Source organism: Danio rerio, chromosome 6 (genome assembly GCF_052040795.2).
Source record: "Danio rerio strain M-AB ecotype USA chromosome 6, GRCz13ab, whole genome shotgun sequence".
Taxonomy (NCBI): domain Eukaryota; kingdom Metazoa; phylum Chordata; class Actinopteri; order Cypriniformes; family Danionidae; genus Danio; species Danio rerio.
Window position 1 is genome coordinate 20,681,149 of NC_141026.1, and position 13,375 is coordinate 20,694,523.

The 13,375-nt window shown below is 40.6% G+C and overlaps 1 long non-coding RNA gene across 1 annotated transcript; it reads left to right on the forward strand.

Moving 5' to 3' along the window:
* The first annotated feature begins 4,734 nt into the window (after positions 1 to 4,734).
* Positions 4,735 to 13,096, forward strand: LOC147843484 (uncharacterized). The gene is made up of 3 exons (XR_015493594.1): positions 4,735 to 5,661; positions 5,752 to 10,748; positions 12,034 to 13,096. It is a non-coding gene; the product is annotated as an uncharacterized LOC147843484 (long non-coding RNA).
* Positions 13,097 to 13,375: the final 279 nt, after the last annotated feature.

Genomic DNA, 13,375 nt, shown 5'->3' on the forward strand with positions numbered 1-13,375 from the left:
CAAGAGCTTGAAGAAGTTGCAGGTAGTTTGAAAAGAGCTTCAGAGCAGAGAGAGGCGTAGCTTTGGTCCCAAGCTTATATAGGCCGGGTTCGGATTCACCCTAAATGGAAAGTTGACCAATTAGAAACTAACCTCTCTGCATCATGGTTTATGGCTCTTTGTCCGAGGCAGAGGAATTTGCATTGGCAAATTTTAGGCAAATCAGGGCAGAAATGTTAAAGTCTCTTAAAATGTTAATATGTTGCACTCATATTAACATAAAATGTCAATGATTAATTAGTACAGCAAGTAAGCTTTACGACAAGTCTAAACTTGAACCGTTTATGAGTTCATTTAGCTTTGGTAGGGTTAAAAATTATATACAGAAGTATTAAAACCATTAATAATGATACAGGAGCAAGGGAAGCGTTGCAAAACACATGATTACACATAGTGAGTAAAGTTTACATTAAAACATCAGTCTTAAAGGTTCAGGACACCCTGGAGAACTTTTTTTTATATTAACAGATGTGTGTGTGTGTTGAGCATCAGTTAAGACAATGTTAGCACCTGTCAGCTTTAATTGTGGGGAAAACTGGATAATTTTGAGCTTTTGTCAGCTAATTTCAGCTTCCGGGTTTAAAATGACTTTTGGGGCGGGATCAAAATCGGCGACGTAGCGCAGTACTGCAAGTGCAATGATGACGCATCAGTTTCTCATTATTATTCATAGCAGAGTTTTCTTATCCTATAAGAAGAGCAGGCCTTTTAATTATTTATGAGAGCATGTGCTTTCCAAAGGCAAGGCAGACCTGCCAGTTTCAAGCAAGCTGTGAGACACAGACCCACGGCACGCAGTAGCTGTTCATGAAGGCTCGTATGTGTTTGTTTCCATGATCCACGGGGTTTGTTGCATGTTTTTTCCCCGCGATCTTGTCAGGGCCGATGTCAGGAGTTCGTTCACAATCGCCGTGCTGCTGTGTTTGCCTAAATCTTCTATATTACCAGCAGAGCTAATGGTTAAAATAGACAGGTCAGGAGACCTGCACTGAGTCTGCATTTAGATCTATAATTTAGACCCGGGGATCGAGGGAGAATCCTCATTTATAGTGTTTACATGAACACACTTATCTTTATAATGATATAAATTGTGGTTATGTGTATTTGAAATTACTAATAAAAAATGTAGCAGGCCATTAAATTACTGTTTATTTCTTTGCATTTTAACTTTGTGAACTATAAAATCATGCGTCTCCTCACGGTTTGTGTCCCATTTTGTGAGGTAACTATTAACAACAGTTATTCGCTCCCCTTCTCCCCTGCTGGCCACGCCCACTCCTGCCCTATGCTCGCGGAGCTCCACGCCCATTAATCATGCATTTTTTTTTTCAATTCTGAAGTAGACTTTAACCGAAAGTGGGGGGTGTCATGGCCCTTTAAGCAAGGATCTTAAAGACGTCCTGTTCAATTCAGTTGTGCTGTGCTGTGGGTACATTCCTTTGGGTCGTAAATTCCTTAGAATCGGATAACAACTGACCATTGAGTCTTCCTTGGACAAAAGTTGGCTCATTTGTTGAATAAAAATGACGTGACCATAGTAAAATTTGTACAATTTATAATTTGCATAATGCATTCCAGCCATAATCCCAACAGAGGCGTGTTGAAAGCGGGAGACGCGTCTCTATAACAACCTCGTGATATTTGCAAACAAAACACATGAATCATATGTATTATCTGTGGCAGTAAAGGAGAAAAGCCGCAAAATGTAACAAAGTAAGAGTAATGATTTATCTCTAATACTTGAGTTATGCCGAGTTCAGACTGCATGATTTTCAAAGTAGTCGTGTCACAGATGTTTTCACACTGCATGACTATCTGGGCTAGCGTTTCGTCGCTGCTTTGTTTACACTGCAAGATGGATCGGTGACAGGGGGTTTCACACTGCATGACTTTACTATAGGAAGAATCGCCGACAACGTCGTCCAAACTACGTCTCACTGCCTATAACACGTATTATATCTTTTGTTATTAACTACATAATGAGAAAGAAGCTTTTAATGGGGTTGAACATGTACATATTTGCTCACCTGGGTTTAAAGGGAATTAGCCATTTCTCCTTAACTTTGATAATAAACTAATTTCTTTCTGTATTAAACGTCAAACAGACACAGTTGCTCCTGTGTCCTGTCCAACCTCTACTGGTTTTTCCTCCATTTCGTGGGTCCAAATAAACCGAAAAAGAGCGCTTTTAACTTCTCCCCCTGCCTCCCGCTGGCCTGCAGCAGTTATACACACACACACGCAAGTGAAAGCTGCTCTCTCATTGGCTGTTGGCGATCGCTGATGTTATTTTCAGTCAAAACTCAATTCACACGGCATAATTTGAATCGCCGACAGCTCCAGATATTTAGCACGCCAAATATCTCGCAGGCATCGGCGACTCATCAGCGATTCTCTCAGATCGCGTCGTTGATAGTTCATACTGTGTGATTGTCACTCACGTGCACGAGCACCGATTTGCCTGTGATTTCAGGCATTTGTCGGCGATTTCTCAAAACCTGTCGGCGAGCCGAAATCGGGGCTAAAATCACGCATTCTGAACTCGGCATAAGAGTAAAAGTACACATATGTAAATGTATTCAAAACATAGTTCCTCCACTCAATAACTCCTGTGCAGCAGTCCCACAACATAGAGTGGAGGAACTATGATGTCAATTTGTGTGCAAAAACCCGGAAGCGAGTTAGCATTTTAGCAGTTCTGGTTTCCTCGTCCCAAAGTCAATGGGTTTTCTGAATGGGGTTTCAGTAAAATCGCTTAAATAAGGTTCGTGGCTACCACAATCTCAAGATACTTTCACGTTTTGTTCTATGACATAAAACACATCAGTTACATCACAGTCTTGATTTTTTAAATATGTTATGCTTCTTTAAAAAGAGGGTTGCTATCAAGTTGCTAAATGGGACTACAGGCGATGTCTGAGGCATTATATGTCATCAAGCTGAACTGGTCTAGAGCGCAGCTCGCTTGTGTTGGGCATTTGGATTTATCTGTTATTTAAGTATTTTCATGAATAGCATTTTATAGTTTGTAGTATTTTTCTAATTGGGTTTTATACTTTGTGTAGATAATGCCTTCACTTGTAAAGACTGTCAAGACAGACTAATTTGTTGATCGTTTATTTTAATTAAACAATATTATGAAGATACTGCTTACCAGTGCAGCCTGTCTCGCTCCTGCTCTCAGCAATGCAAACATGTGAATAAATGTATAAAAATACATGCATGTTAACTGTCATTTTAAAGTGATCAAGCTAAACATATTTAACTCTGTCATAACTGCAATATTTACACTCCTCCATAAAATGTATGCATATGTGACTGTATGGGCTGTTTTTCGCTGTTCATGACAAAAAAGAATATTAAATGTTGCTCTCGATCCATCATGAAACTTGCAGGCATTTAAAAGACTTGTCCCTCACGCCTCATTTCTGTCGTCTGTTAAGGTAAGCAGGCTGTGTGCATGCGAGTGGTACACTTATTTAAATGTCTTCTGATAATACTATGTACTATGTTATACATACAGTTTTAAAACATTTACAACAACTGTAAAGAAAAACAGATGCATTTCCCACGTAAAAACAATCAAAAAGACTCGTAGTTCTATGTGTTTAAGCATATTTATTTTTTTATAATAAATAGTGTGGATTAAAGTATAATAAACAGAGAGATTAAATCTGTCATGGGCCAAATGTCTAAAAATAAGCTTGAAAAGTCATCTGTAGCTATACATTTTTTTGCGTTTACATTTAAGATCCAAAAGTGCTGAAAGTTGTATTTTCGTGTGAGGATTATCAAGTTGAACAAAACGTGTAAGTGTAATGAACAGTGTTTGAACACACAGCTTATTATTTGCAATCTTCGAAAAGCCTATGGGACACAGCCTGTAACACAGCCTGCTTATGAGGCGTGAGGGAAGTTAGGATGGTTGTTGAAGTACGGACTGTATTGTGTGTAACTAGAGTTGTTGATGTTAACCAGAGTGTGCAGCCAAAGAGTAATGTTCTAATGTGTTGTGCTAATAAACAAAGTTATGCAACTATAACAGCGCTAACCGTTTATTCTATTAGGAATAGAGGATAGAATGAAACATGGTGGCAGCGTTGCTTTAGTTTGAAGAGCACAGAGAAGTAATGAACAGAACAGCAGGAAAAGAGCAACTGAACGGTTGAGAGAGCAGAAAGTGCAGGTGCAGTGCGGATGGAAAATGCACTGGGACTGAGACCACCACATGTCCATTGCTTGGACTCTACCAATTTGGGCAAGTCAAGGAAAACATGGAAGGAAGAGTTCACGCTATACATGGAACTCACTTTGGCAGATGCCAGGGAAGATATAAAACTGAAAGTTTTCAGTGATCTCATTGGGGAGCCAGGACAAGAGCGGTCGAGACGCTAATCCCCTCCTCCTCACCCGATCACACTGTAGATCAGTTAATACGCGCTCTGGGTGATCACTGCAGTCCAAAAGTAAATGAGACTATTGAAAGGTACCGTTTTTTTGTCCGAAATCAGGGTTTAGACGAGAGCATTGACAAATATGTAACAGACTTACGGATGTTCGCCAGTACATGAAACTTCGGTCAGATCAAAGACTCACTGATCCGCGATAGAATTATTTGCGGCATAAACAGCACTGTTTTGAGAGAGAGACTTTAACGTGAGCAGTATTTGATGCTGGGAAAGTGTGTACAAATCTGCAGAGCAACGGAGTTGTCAAAAAAACGACAAAACATTAAAAGGACGAGTGGTGGAGGTGCAGTAAAACATGCTGTAAGAAAAAAAGAGGTTAAGAGCACAGTAAACTGCAAGTTTTGTGGGAAAATTCATAAAATAAATAAAAAGAAATGTCCTGCATATGGGAAAACGTGCAAATACTGTGGTAAAGACAATCATTTTGCTGCAATGTGTAGAACTAAACAATATAAAGAATAGTCAGTACATACTGTCACCGAGTCAGATGAAGAAGGCTATGAAGACATCTTGTGTGTGAATGTGGACAACGTGAACACTGTGACAGTAGTGATGGGAAGTTCGGATCATTTTACTGACACGGATCTTTGAGTCTTGTTCATCAAGATGAACAAATCTTTTTCGAGTCATTTCGTTAATTTGGTTCAATTTGCCAAAATTTTATTAAAATGTTACGAATTGCTTCCAAATTGCTTTTAAAACTAACCCAAAAGGTTGACTGCACGACAAATATGTCATAACTAGAATACTATAAGAAGGAGAAAATAATAATTCAATGTTTACCTTCTCTTTTGTCTATGAAGGCATATTGTCTCTTTGCTCAGCTCACCTCTTGATGTCTTTAAATGTCAGGGGTTCATTCACGTTACACTGACAGTCACATATAATCATAATCAATGCACAGTCTGAGCCGATAGGAGCAATGATCGTTCGTTGTTTACGTGACAGAATGACTCAAACCCGAGGAGTCGAGAGATGAGCGGTTCAATTCTTTTTCCGGCTTTAAACGTGTATGATTATCCCGTGAGGAACGAGTGACTCAGACCCGATAGAGGACTCGAGAGACGAGCGGATCAATTCTTTTTCCGACTCTAAACGCGTATGATTGGCCCGTGAGGAACGAGTGACTCAGACCCGATAGAGGACTTGAGAGGTGAGCAGATAAATTCTTTTTCTGGCTCTAAACTTGTATGATTGGCCCTGTGAGGAATGAGTGACTCAGACCTGATAGGGGACTCGAGAGGTGAGCGGATCAATTCTTTTTCCGGCTCTAAATGCGCATGATTGGCCGTGATAAACGAGTAGTGACTCAGACCCGATAGAGGACTTGAGAGGTGAGCAGATCAATTCTTTTTCCGGCTCTAAACGCATATGATTGGCTTCTGCTAATGTGATGAAGACTTGAAATTAAGGATACTACCTGCACAAATGTGCGCACGCGTGGATGAACGAATCACTCCCTGAGAGGACTCGTAGTTCCCGAGTTATATTGAATATTCGTTTAAAATGAACGAATCGTTCATGAACGTCCCATCACTGTGACAGAGAGTAAACAGAAACCGCCCTCAAAACTCTTTGATGCCATGCTCCTAGTGGAGCTAGCTGTTATATAATACCTGTCAACATCCTAAACCCAGAGACACAAATGGAAAAGACTAAAAAAGTTCTGGTAATGTACAATAAAACCACATTACAGCCATTGGGAAAAGGTAAAGTCAAACTGCAAAACCCCAGAAACAAAAAACTGTACAGAGTAGACTTCCTGGTTGTTGATGAGGGGTCGACAATATTTATACTGGGTAGCAGAGCTGTACAAGCCATGAACTTAGTGAACATCCAGTATGAGAACATCATGGCTATGGACAGTATTGTCACAGAGGAAGCTGTGAGAGCTGAAACATGGAGCATGGAGAATATTACAAAGGAATATGGCGATGTGTTTCAAGGAGATGGGATGCTTGGATGGTGCATATAAAATCGAAGCTGATCCAAAAGTAACTCCTGTGAAACTACCAAAGAGAAGAGTCCCTGTCGCACTGATGACACCACTTAAAGTGGAATTAAGTGATCTTCAACAAAGACAGATCATCACCCCAGTAGACTGCAGCACAGACTGGATCAGTAGTCTTGTCTTTGTAAAAAAGCAGTCAGGAAACCTAAGGATCTGCATAAACCCAAGACCAATCAACAGGGCTCTAAAAGTATGCCATTTTCCATTGCAGACAGTAGATGACATACTGCCGGATTTGTCAAAAGCAAAGGTTTTCACTGTGTGTGATGTAAAAAATAGATTTTGGCATGTTACTCTGCATGAAGAGTCAAGTTACATGACCACATTCGCCACACCGTATGGCAGATACAGATGGCTAAGGATGGCAATGGGCATTACTCAGTCAAGCTCTGGAAGGATTACATGGTATTTATGTCATTGCTGATGACATTCTAATCACTGGTGAGGGTGACACCCTGGAAAGTGCAAACCTCGATCATGACAAAAACTGAGGGCATTGTTGAACAGATGTAGAGCACGAAACATCAAACTGAATGCAGAAAAGCTTCAACTTAGAAAAAGTGAGGTTCCATATATCGGGTATTTGCTTACCACAGATGGGCTCAGAGTGGATCCTGAGAAAGCAAGAGCAATCAAAGATATACCACATCCAGTTGATGTCAAAGGAATTCAATGGCTGCTGGGCATGGTAAACTACCAGTCAAAATTCTGTGATCACTTATCAGATGGATGTGAGGTTTTGAGGAAACTAACTCACAAGGATAGTATGTGGGACTGGTCTGAGGTGCATGAGGAAGCATTTAAAAAGCTCAAAGATCCCATCACAAGAGCACCACTCCTTAAATATTATAATCCAGATGAACCACTGACACTGCAGTGTGACGCGTCAGAGACTGGATTAGGGGCAACTCTACTGCAGAAGGGAGTTCCAGTAGCTTATCGAAGCAGAGCACTGACTCCAACCGATAGAGATTATGCCCAAATAGAGAAAGAATGTTTGGCCATAGTTTTCGGTATGGAAAAATTTAATCAATAAACGTATGGACGACAGGTTAATGTGCATTCTGACCATGAGCCACTGGAAACTATTATACGGAAACCTCAGCTGAATACCCCAAAATGACTACAAAGAATGTCACTTAGACCTCAGAGATATGAAATTGAGATCACATATATTCCAGGGAAGGACATGTTGCTCCCTGACACACTGATTCATGCTACCTGAACATGCATCAAAAAGCTCAGTAGAAATGGAGATTGAGAGCATAAACATGGTCCACCACGTACCGATGGCAGAAGAAAGACTCAAAGCTATCAAGGTGGAAACAAGTAAAGATAAAAAGTTGCAGTCATTAATTAAAGTGATCAAAGAAGGGTGGCCAGGAGACAAAAAATACCTGCCGAGTGATATTGCACACTATCACTCTTTCCAAGAAGAACTGAGTACACAAGGTGGAGTTGTTTTCAGAGGAGAAAGAGTAATAATTCCTGACAAACTCAGAGGTGACATTGTTCAACGCATTAACTCTTCACATTTGGGCATAGAGGGATGTCTGAGAAGGGCAAGAGAATGTGTTTACTGGCTGGGGATGAATGACCACATAAAGACATTTGTAGGAAAGTGGGATGTATGCAGGTGTAACGGAGGCCAGCTAGTGTGTGCTGTGCAGGTACACCTCTCCTTGTTAGAGCAACCAACTCCCATGCGGAGTTGCTGTTTCGATACCAGCTTGGTATCGAACCATGAGATGGGTGGCGTAGGACTGGCGGGATTACATTGATGCTGTGACCTGAATGGGAGTGAGGTTTAGGGGGATGAGTGTAACGGAGGCCAGCAAGTGTGTGCTGTGCAGGTAAACCACACTCTGACCTCTAAAGGTGCTCTAGCGACAGACGCTAGAGGCCATGGTCTTTAGCCTCCTTGTTATAGCAACCAACTCCCATGCGGAAGGTTTGATACCAGCTCGGAGTGAGTTGGGTGGCGTAGGACCGGCGGGGTTACACAGGTCTATGGATGCAAAGCAGCCAAAGGAGACACTATGTTTGCATGAGTTACCTAGCAAACCATGATCTAAGGTAGAAACAGATATATTCACGTTAGACAACAGAAACTACCTCATTACCGTTAACTACCTTTCTAATTTCTGGGAACTTGACTACTTACCCGACACAAAATCCTCCACAGTAATCCACAAATTGAAAGCTCACTTCGCAAGACATGGGGTCCCAGATGTTGTTATCTCGGATAACAGCCTACAATGTCTCAGAGAATTTCAAAAGATTTAGTATACAGTGGTAATTCAAGCATAAGACATCATCTCTAACCGATAGAGATTATGCCCAAATAGAGAAAGAATGTTTGGCCATAGTTTTCGGTATGGAAAAATTTTATCAATACACGTATGGACGACAGGTTACTGTGCATTCTGACCATGAGCCACTGGAATCTATTATACGGAAACCTCAGCTGAATACCCCAAAATGACTACAAAGAATGTCAGTTAGACCTCAGAGTTATGACATTGAGATTACATATATTCCAGGGAAGGACATGTTGCTCCCTGACACACCGAGCCATGCTACCTGAACATGCATCAAAAAGCTCAGTAGAAATGGAGATTGAGAGCATAAACATGGTCCACCATGTACCGATGGCAGAAGAAAGACTCAAAGCTATCAAGGTGGAAACAAGTAAAGATAAAAAGTTGCAGTCATTAATTAAAGTGATCAAAGAAGGGTGGCAAGGAGACAAAAAATACCTGCCGAGTGATATTGCACACTATCACTCTTTCCAAGAAGAACTGAGTACACAAGGTGGAGTTGTATTCAGAGGAGAAAGAGTAATAATTCCTGACAAACTCAGAGGTGACATTGTTCAACGCATTAACTCTTCACATTTGGGCATAGAGGGATGTCTGAGAAGGGCAAGAGAATGTGTTTACTGGCTGGGGATGAATGACCACATAAAGACATTTGTAGGAAAGTGGGATGTATGCAGGTGTAACGGAGGCCAGCTAGTGTGTGCTGTGCAGGTAAACCTCTCCTTGTTAGAGCAACCAACTCCCATGCGGAGTTGCTGTTTCGATACCAGCTCGGTATCGAACCATGAGTTGGGTGGCGTAGGACCGGCGGGATTACATTGGTGCTGTGACCTGAATGGGAGTGAGGTTTAGGGGGATGAGTGTAACGGAGGCCAGCTAGTGTGTGCTGTGCAGGTAAACCACACTCTGACCTCTAAAGGTGCTCTAGCGACAGACGCTAGAGGCCATGGTCTTTAGCCTCCTTGTTATAGCAACCAACTCCCATGCGGAAGGTTCGATACCAGCTCGGAGTGAGTTGGGTGGCGTAGGACCGGCGGGGTTACACAGGTTTATGGATGCAAAGCAGCCAAAGGAGACACTATGTTTGCATGAGTTACCTAGCAACCCATGGTCTAAGGTAGGAACAGATATTTTACGTTAGACAACAGAAACTACCTCATTACCGTTAACTACCTTTCTAATTTCTGGGAACTTGACTACTTACCCAACACAAAATCCTCCACAGTAATCCATAAATTGAAAGCTCACTTCGCAAGACATGGGGTCCCAGATGTTGTTATCTCGGATAGAAGCCTACAATATGTCTCAGAGGATTTCAAAAGATTTAGTATACAGTGGTAATTCAAGCATAAGACATCATCACCAGGTTACCTATAGAGCAATGCTATGGCAGAATCAGCAGTAAAGACTGCTGAGAAAAGCATAAGCTGATGGAAAGGATCCTTAACTTGAGATGCTTAATCATAGAACAACACCATCACAAACGATCAAAGGAAGTCCAGCACAACGGTTGTTCAGTAGGAGAACCAGAACTTTGATGGCAATGCACGACAACCTGCTACAACCAAAAGTAGTACAGACACAACAAGCACAGATTGGACATAGAAATCGGCAAGCTACATACTACAACAAACATGCAAATGATTTAGTCACACTAAAAGAGGGTGACCGAGTCCATGTTCAGCCAGGAGAGCATAACAAAATGTGGAGGAAAGCAATAGTGCTGAAACCTGTCGACCACAGATCTTATGATCTGTTGAATCAGGAAACATTCTGGGAAGAAATAGGAGACAACTACGAAAAGACAGAGTCACAAGTGCAGAAAGCACAAATTCTAGAGATGGACGTAAGGACCCAGCGACAGGATTGAACAAACTTAAAGACACTTCTGTTGTCACGGTTACAAGTGTGGGGAGTCAACGGATCGTTCCAGAACCGAACAAGTCACAGACCATGTTATCCTTAAAAGATTGGTTGGTGCCTACATGTCTGAGCTTTGATTTCATTTTCAAAGCAATCCACAGGCACCCAGCAAAAGGCAATCCACAGGATGACTAGCCAGTCAACATCACAGTTGCGTGTTAATTAACTTTACACCTTAAAACAATAAGAGGCTCTACAATCAAAAACCCACCAAACCGGTTTTTGAGAAGTACCTTTTGGTTCGCGTGTCCTTTGGCATCTGCAAGGAATACACATTCTCAGGCAGATACAGAAGCGATCAGAAACGCTTCCAAAGTTTAATGGACATTTAAGTAAAACAGTTTATTTGAGTAATGTACGTTTGCTTTATGTTTCTGTAGGTTTTTGTGTGTACATGTTCCATGTGTTTAACAAAACTGTTATGGATAGTTATTGAGTAATAGCCCTCAGTGACAAATGAAATCTACAGAATGTTTGTGAAATACTTCATGTTTGGTATCGACTGAAAGCTAGGAACATTTCAAATGCATTGGTTTATATGAAGAAACCATACTATGAAAAGTGTCGATGTTATAAGACTTTATTTTAACCACTATGCTATCAAAGCAGCACCCACACCAGGTGTCAACCCGGCCTCCTAGAGGGCAGAATTGGGGTGTGACTCCACCCCGCACCTTATCTGATTGGACAAGCATTGTGTAGACCCAGCCTCTACCAAAGCCTATAAACTTTGAACAAAGGAATTTCATCGTTGTCTTTTGCCGGTCATCTTTGTCAGTCGTCACCGCCGTCACTGCCCGGACGTCGCTCCTCTAGTGCTGTGGCCGTTACATCGCCTCGCCGGAAGCCTCGTTACATCACGGAGCAGATCCACTCAGCCAAAACTCTCCTCAAACTGCTTGTGCGTGTGTGTATGTATGTGCATTTGTTTGTTTAACGTAGATTAGTACTTTGTGTTATAGAGTAGCAATAAACTTTTGTTTCATTTTAAGATCCGTGTTGGTGTGTTGTGTGCTTTATAAGTTAATGCCTCAGCTTCAGATACTGCTACCTTGCTTATTAAATAATTAGATACTGTTTTTATATTGTTATTGTTGGCCACGTAATAATATAATACAGAACTGCTTTACACTAAACATTCTATTTGCTGGACAAGTACTTACGTTAAGTGTAAGCTTAAAATATTTCTATGTGAATCATGTTCGAATCTTCGATTTGAATCCCCAAAGTTTAAACATGATTTAAACCAAAGAGCTGATTCTTACACAAGGTTTGGAAGAAAAATGGATAGACCTCAATATCTTATAGACTATATTTAGTAAGACATGACAGGAAAAAAAAAAAAAAAAACGAAACTTGAATCTGGTATGACTTTGAAATGTGATTGAAATGTTGTTTATGTTAAGGATAAATACTTAATGGATTTACAGTTAATGTTTTGAAGATCTTGTGTAATGTTTACTAACCTCAAGGTAAATGGGAATGTATGCTATTTTCTAACAGTTATTTGAATTCTTATAATAATAAGTTTGAGAAAAAAAAAAGAGAAAAGATGTTAGGATGTTTGTTGCTGTACGGACTGTATTGTGTGTAACACGAGTTGTTGATGTTAACCAGATCCGGAGCAACCGGAGAGTATTGTTCTAATGTGTTGTGTTAATAAACAAAGTTACCCAACTATAACAGCGTTAACCATCCATTCTATTAGGAATAGAGGATAGAATGAATCAAGGGACAAGTATTTTTAAATACCTGCAAGTTCCATGATGGATCGAGACCAACATTCATTATTCTTTTTTTGTCATGAAGAACAGTGAAAGATACATTCTGGTTAGAAATATGTCCGCGTTCCCTTCGCCTCGCTCTGATGTCACGCTGACGTGCGCCAAAAAACTCTCACGATCGCGAGGCGGGTACCTCGGATTAAGCAGTTGTCAGCAGTTGCTCTCCAAAGACTGCGTTCACAAAAGCATGATGGGAAACGACTGGCTGACGACACAGCTGAATGCTCATTGGATGAGACTGACACATTACACTTTATTCTCTATCTTGTTTTATCAAGGTTTATACCTAGTGTTGTTGAATACCTGTTTTGCATTTTCGTTGATAGTTTAAATAAGAAGAGCATTACCCTACTGAAAACAAAAAACAGCTTAAACAGCCTAGGCTGGTTGGCTGGTTTTAGCTGGTGAAATCCACCACTTGCTGGTGGATTTTTTAGCAGGGTACATATGGTTATTTATTTAGATTTACACGTAAACAAAAACAAAACACACCTTTGTTAAACATAAGTGACCTATCTAATATAACTGTTACTAATAAATCATTAGTAGTATGTGCATGTGCTGTATTTTATTTCTCTCTAAGTTTAAAGTCCTGTTTGTGGTCATTTTCACTTTTTGTATATTTGTGTGAATTTTGTATTGCAACGTTATTCCATGGAAAGTCAATCCAATACATACATATATGCATGCATACATACAAAGGTAATCAGACTGTTTTGTCATTATGCATCACCTTTGTGTGGTTTCAAATGACAAGTGAAAGGGGTGTGTTAAACAAGACACACAGACACATACACACACAAACACATATGTGAAGTCAAAAGTCAT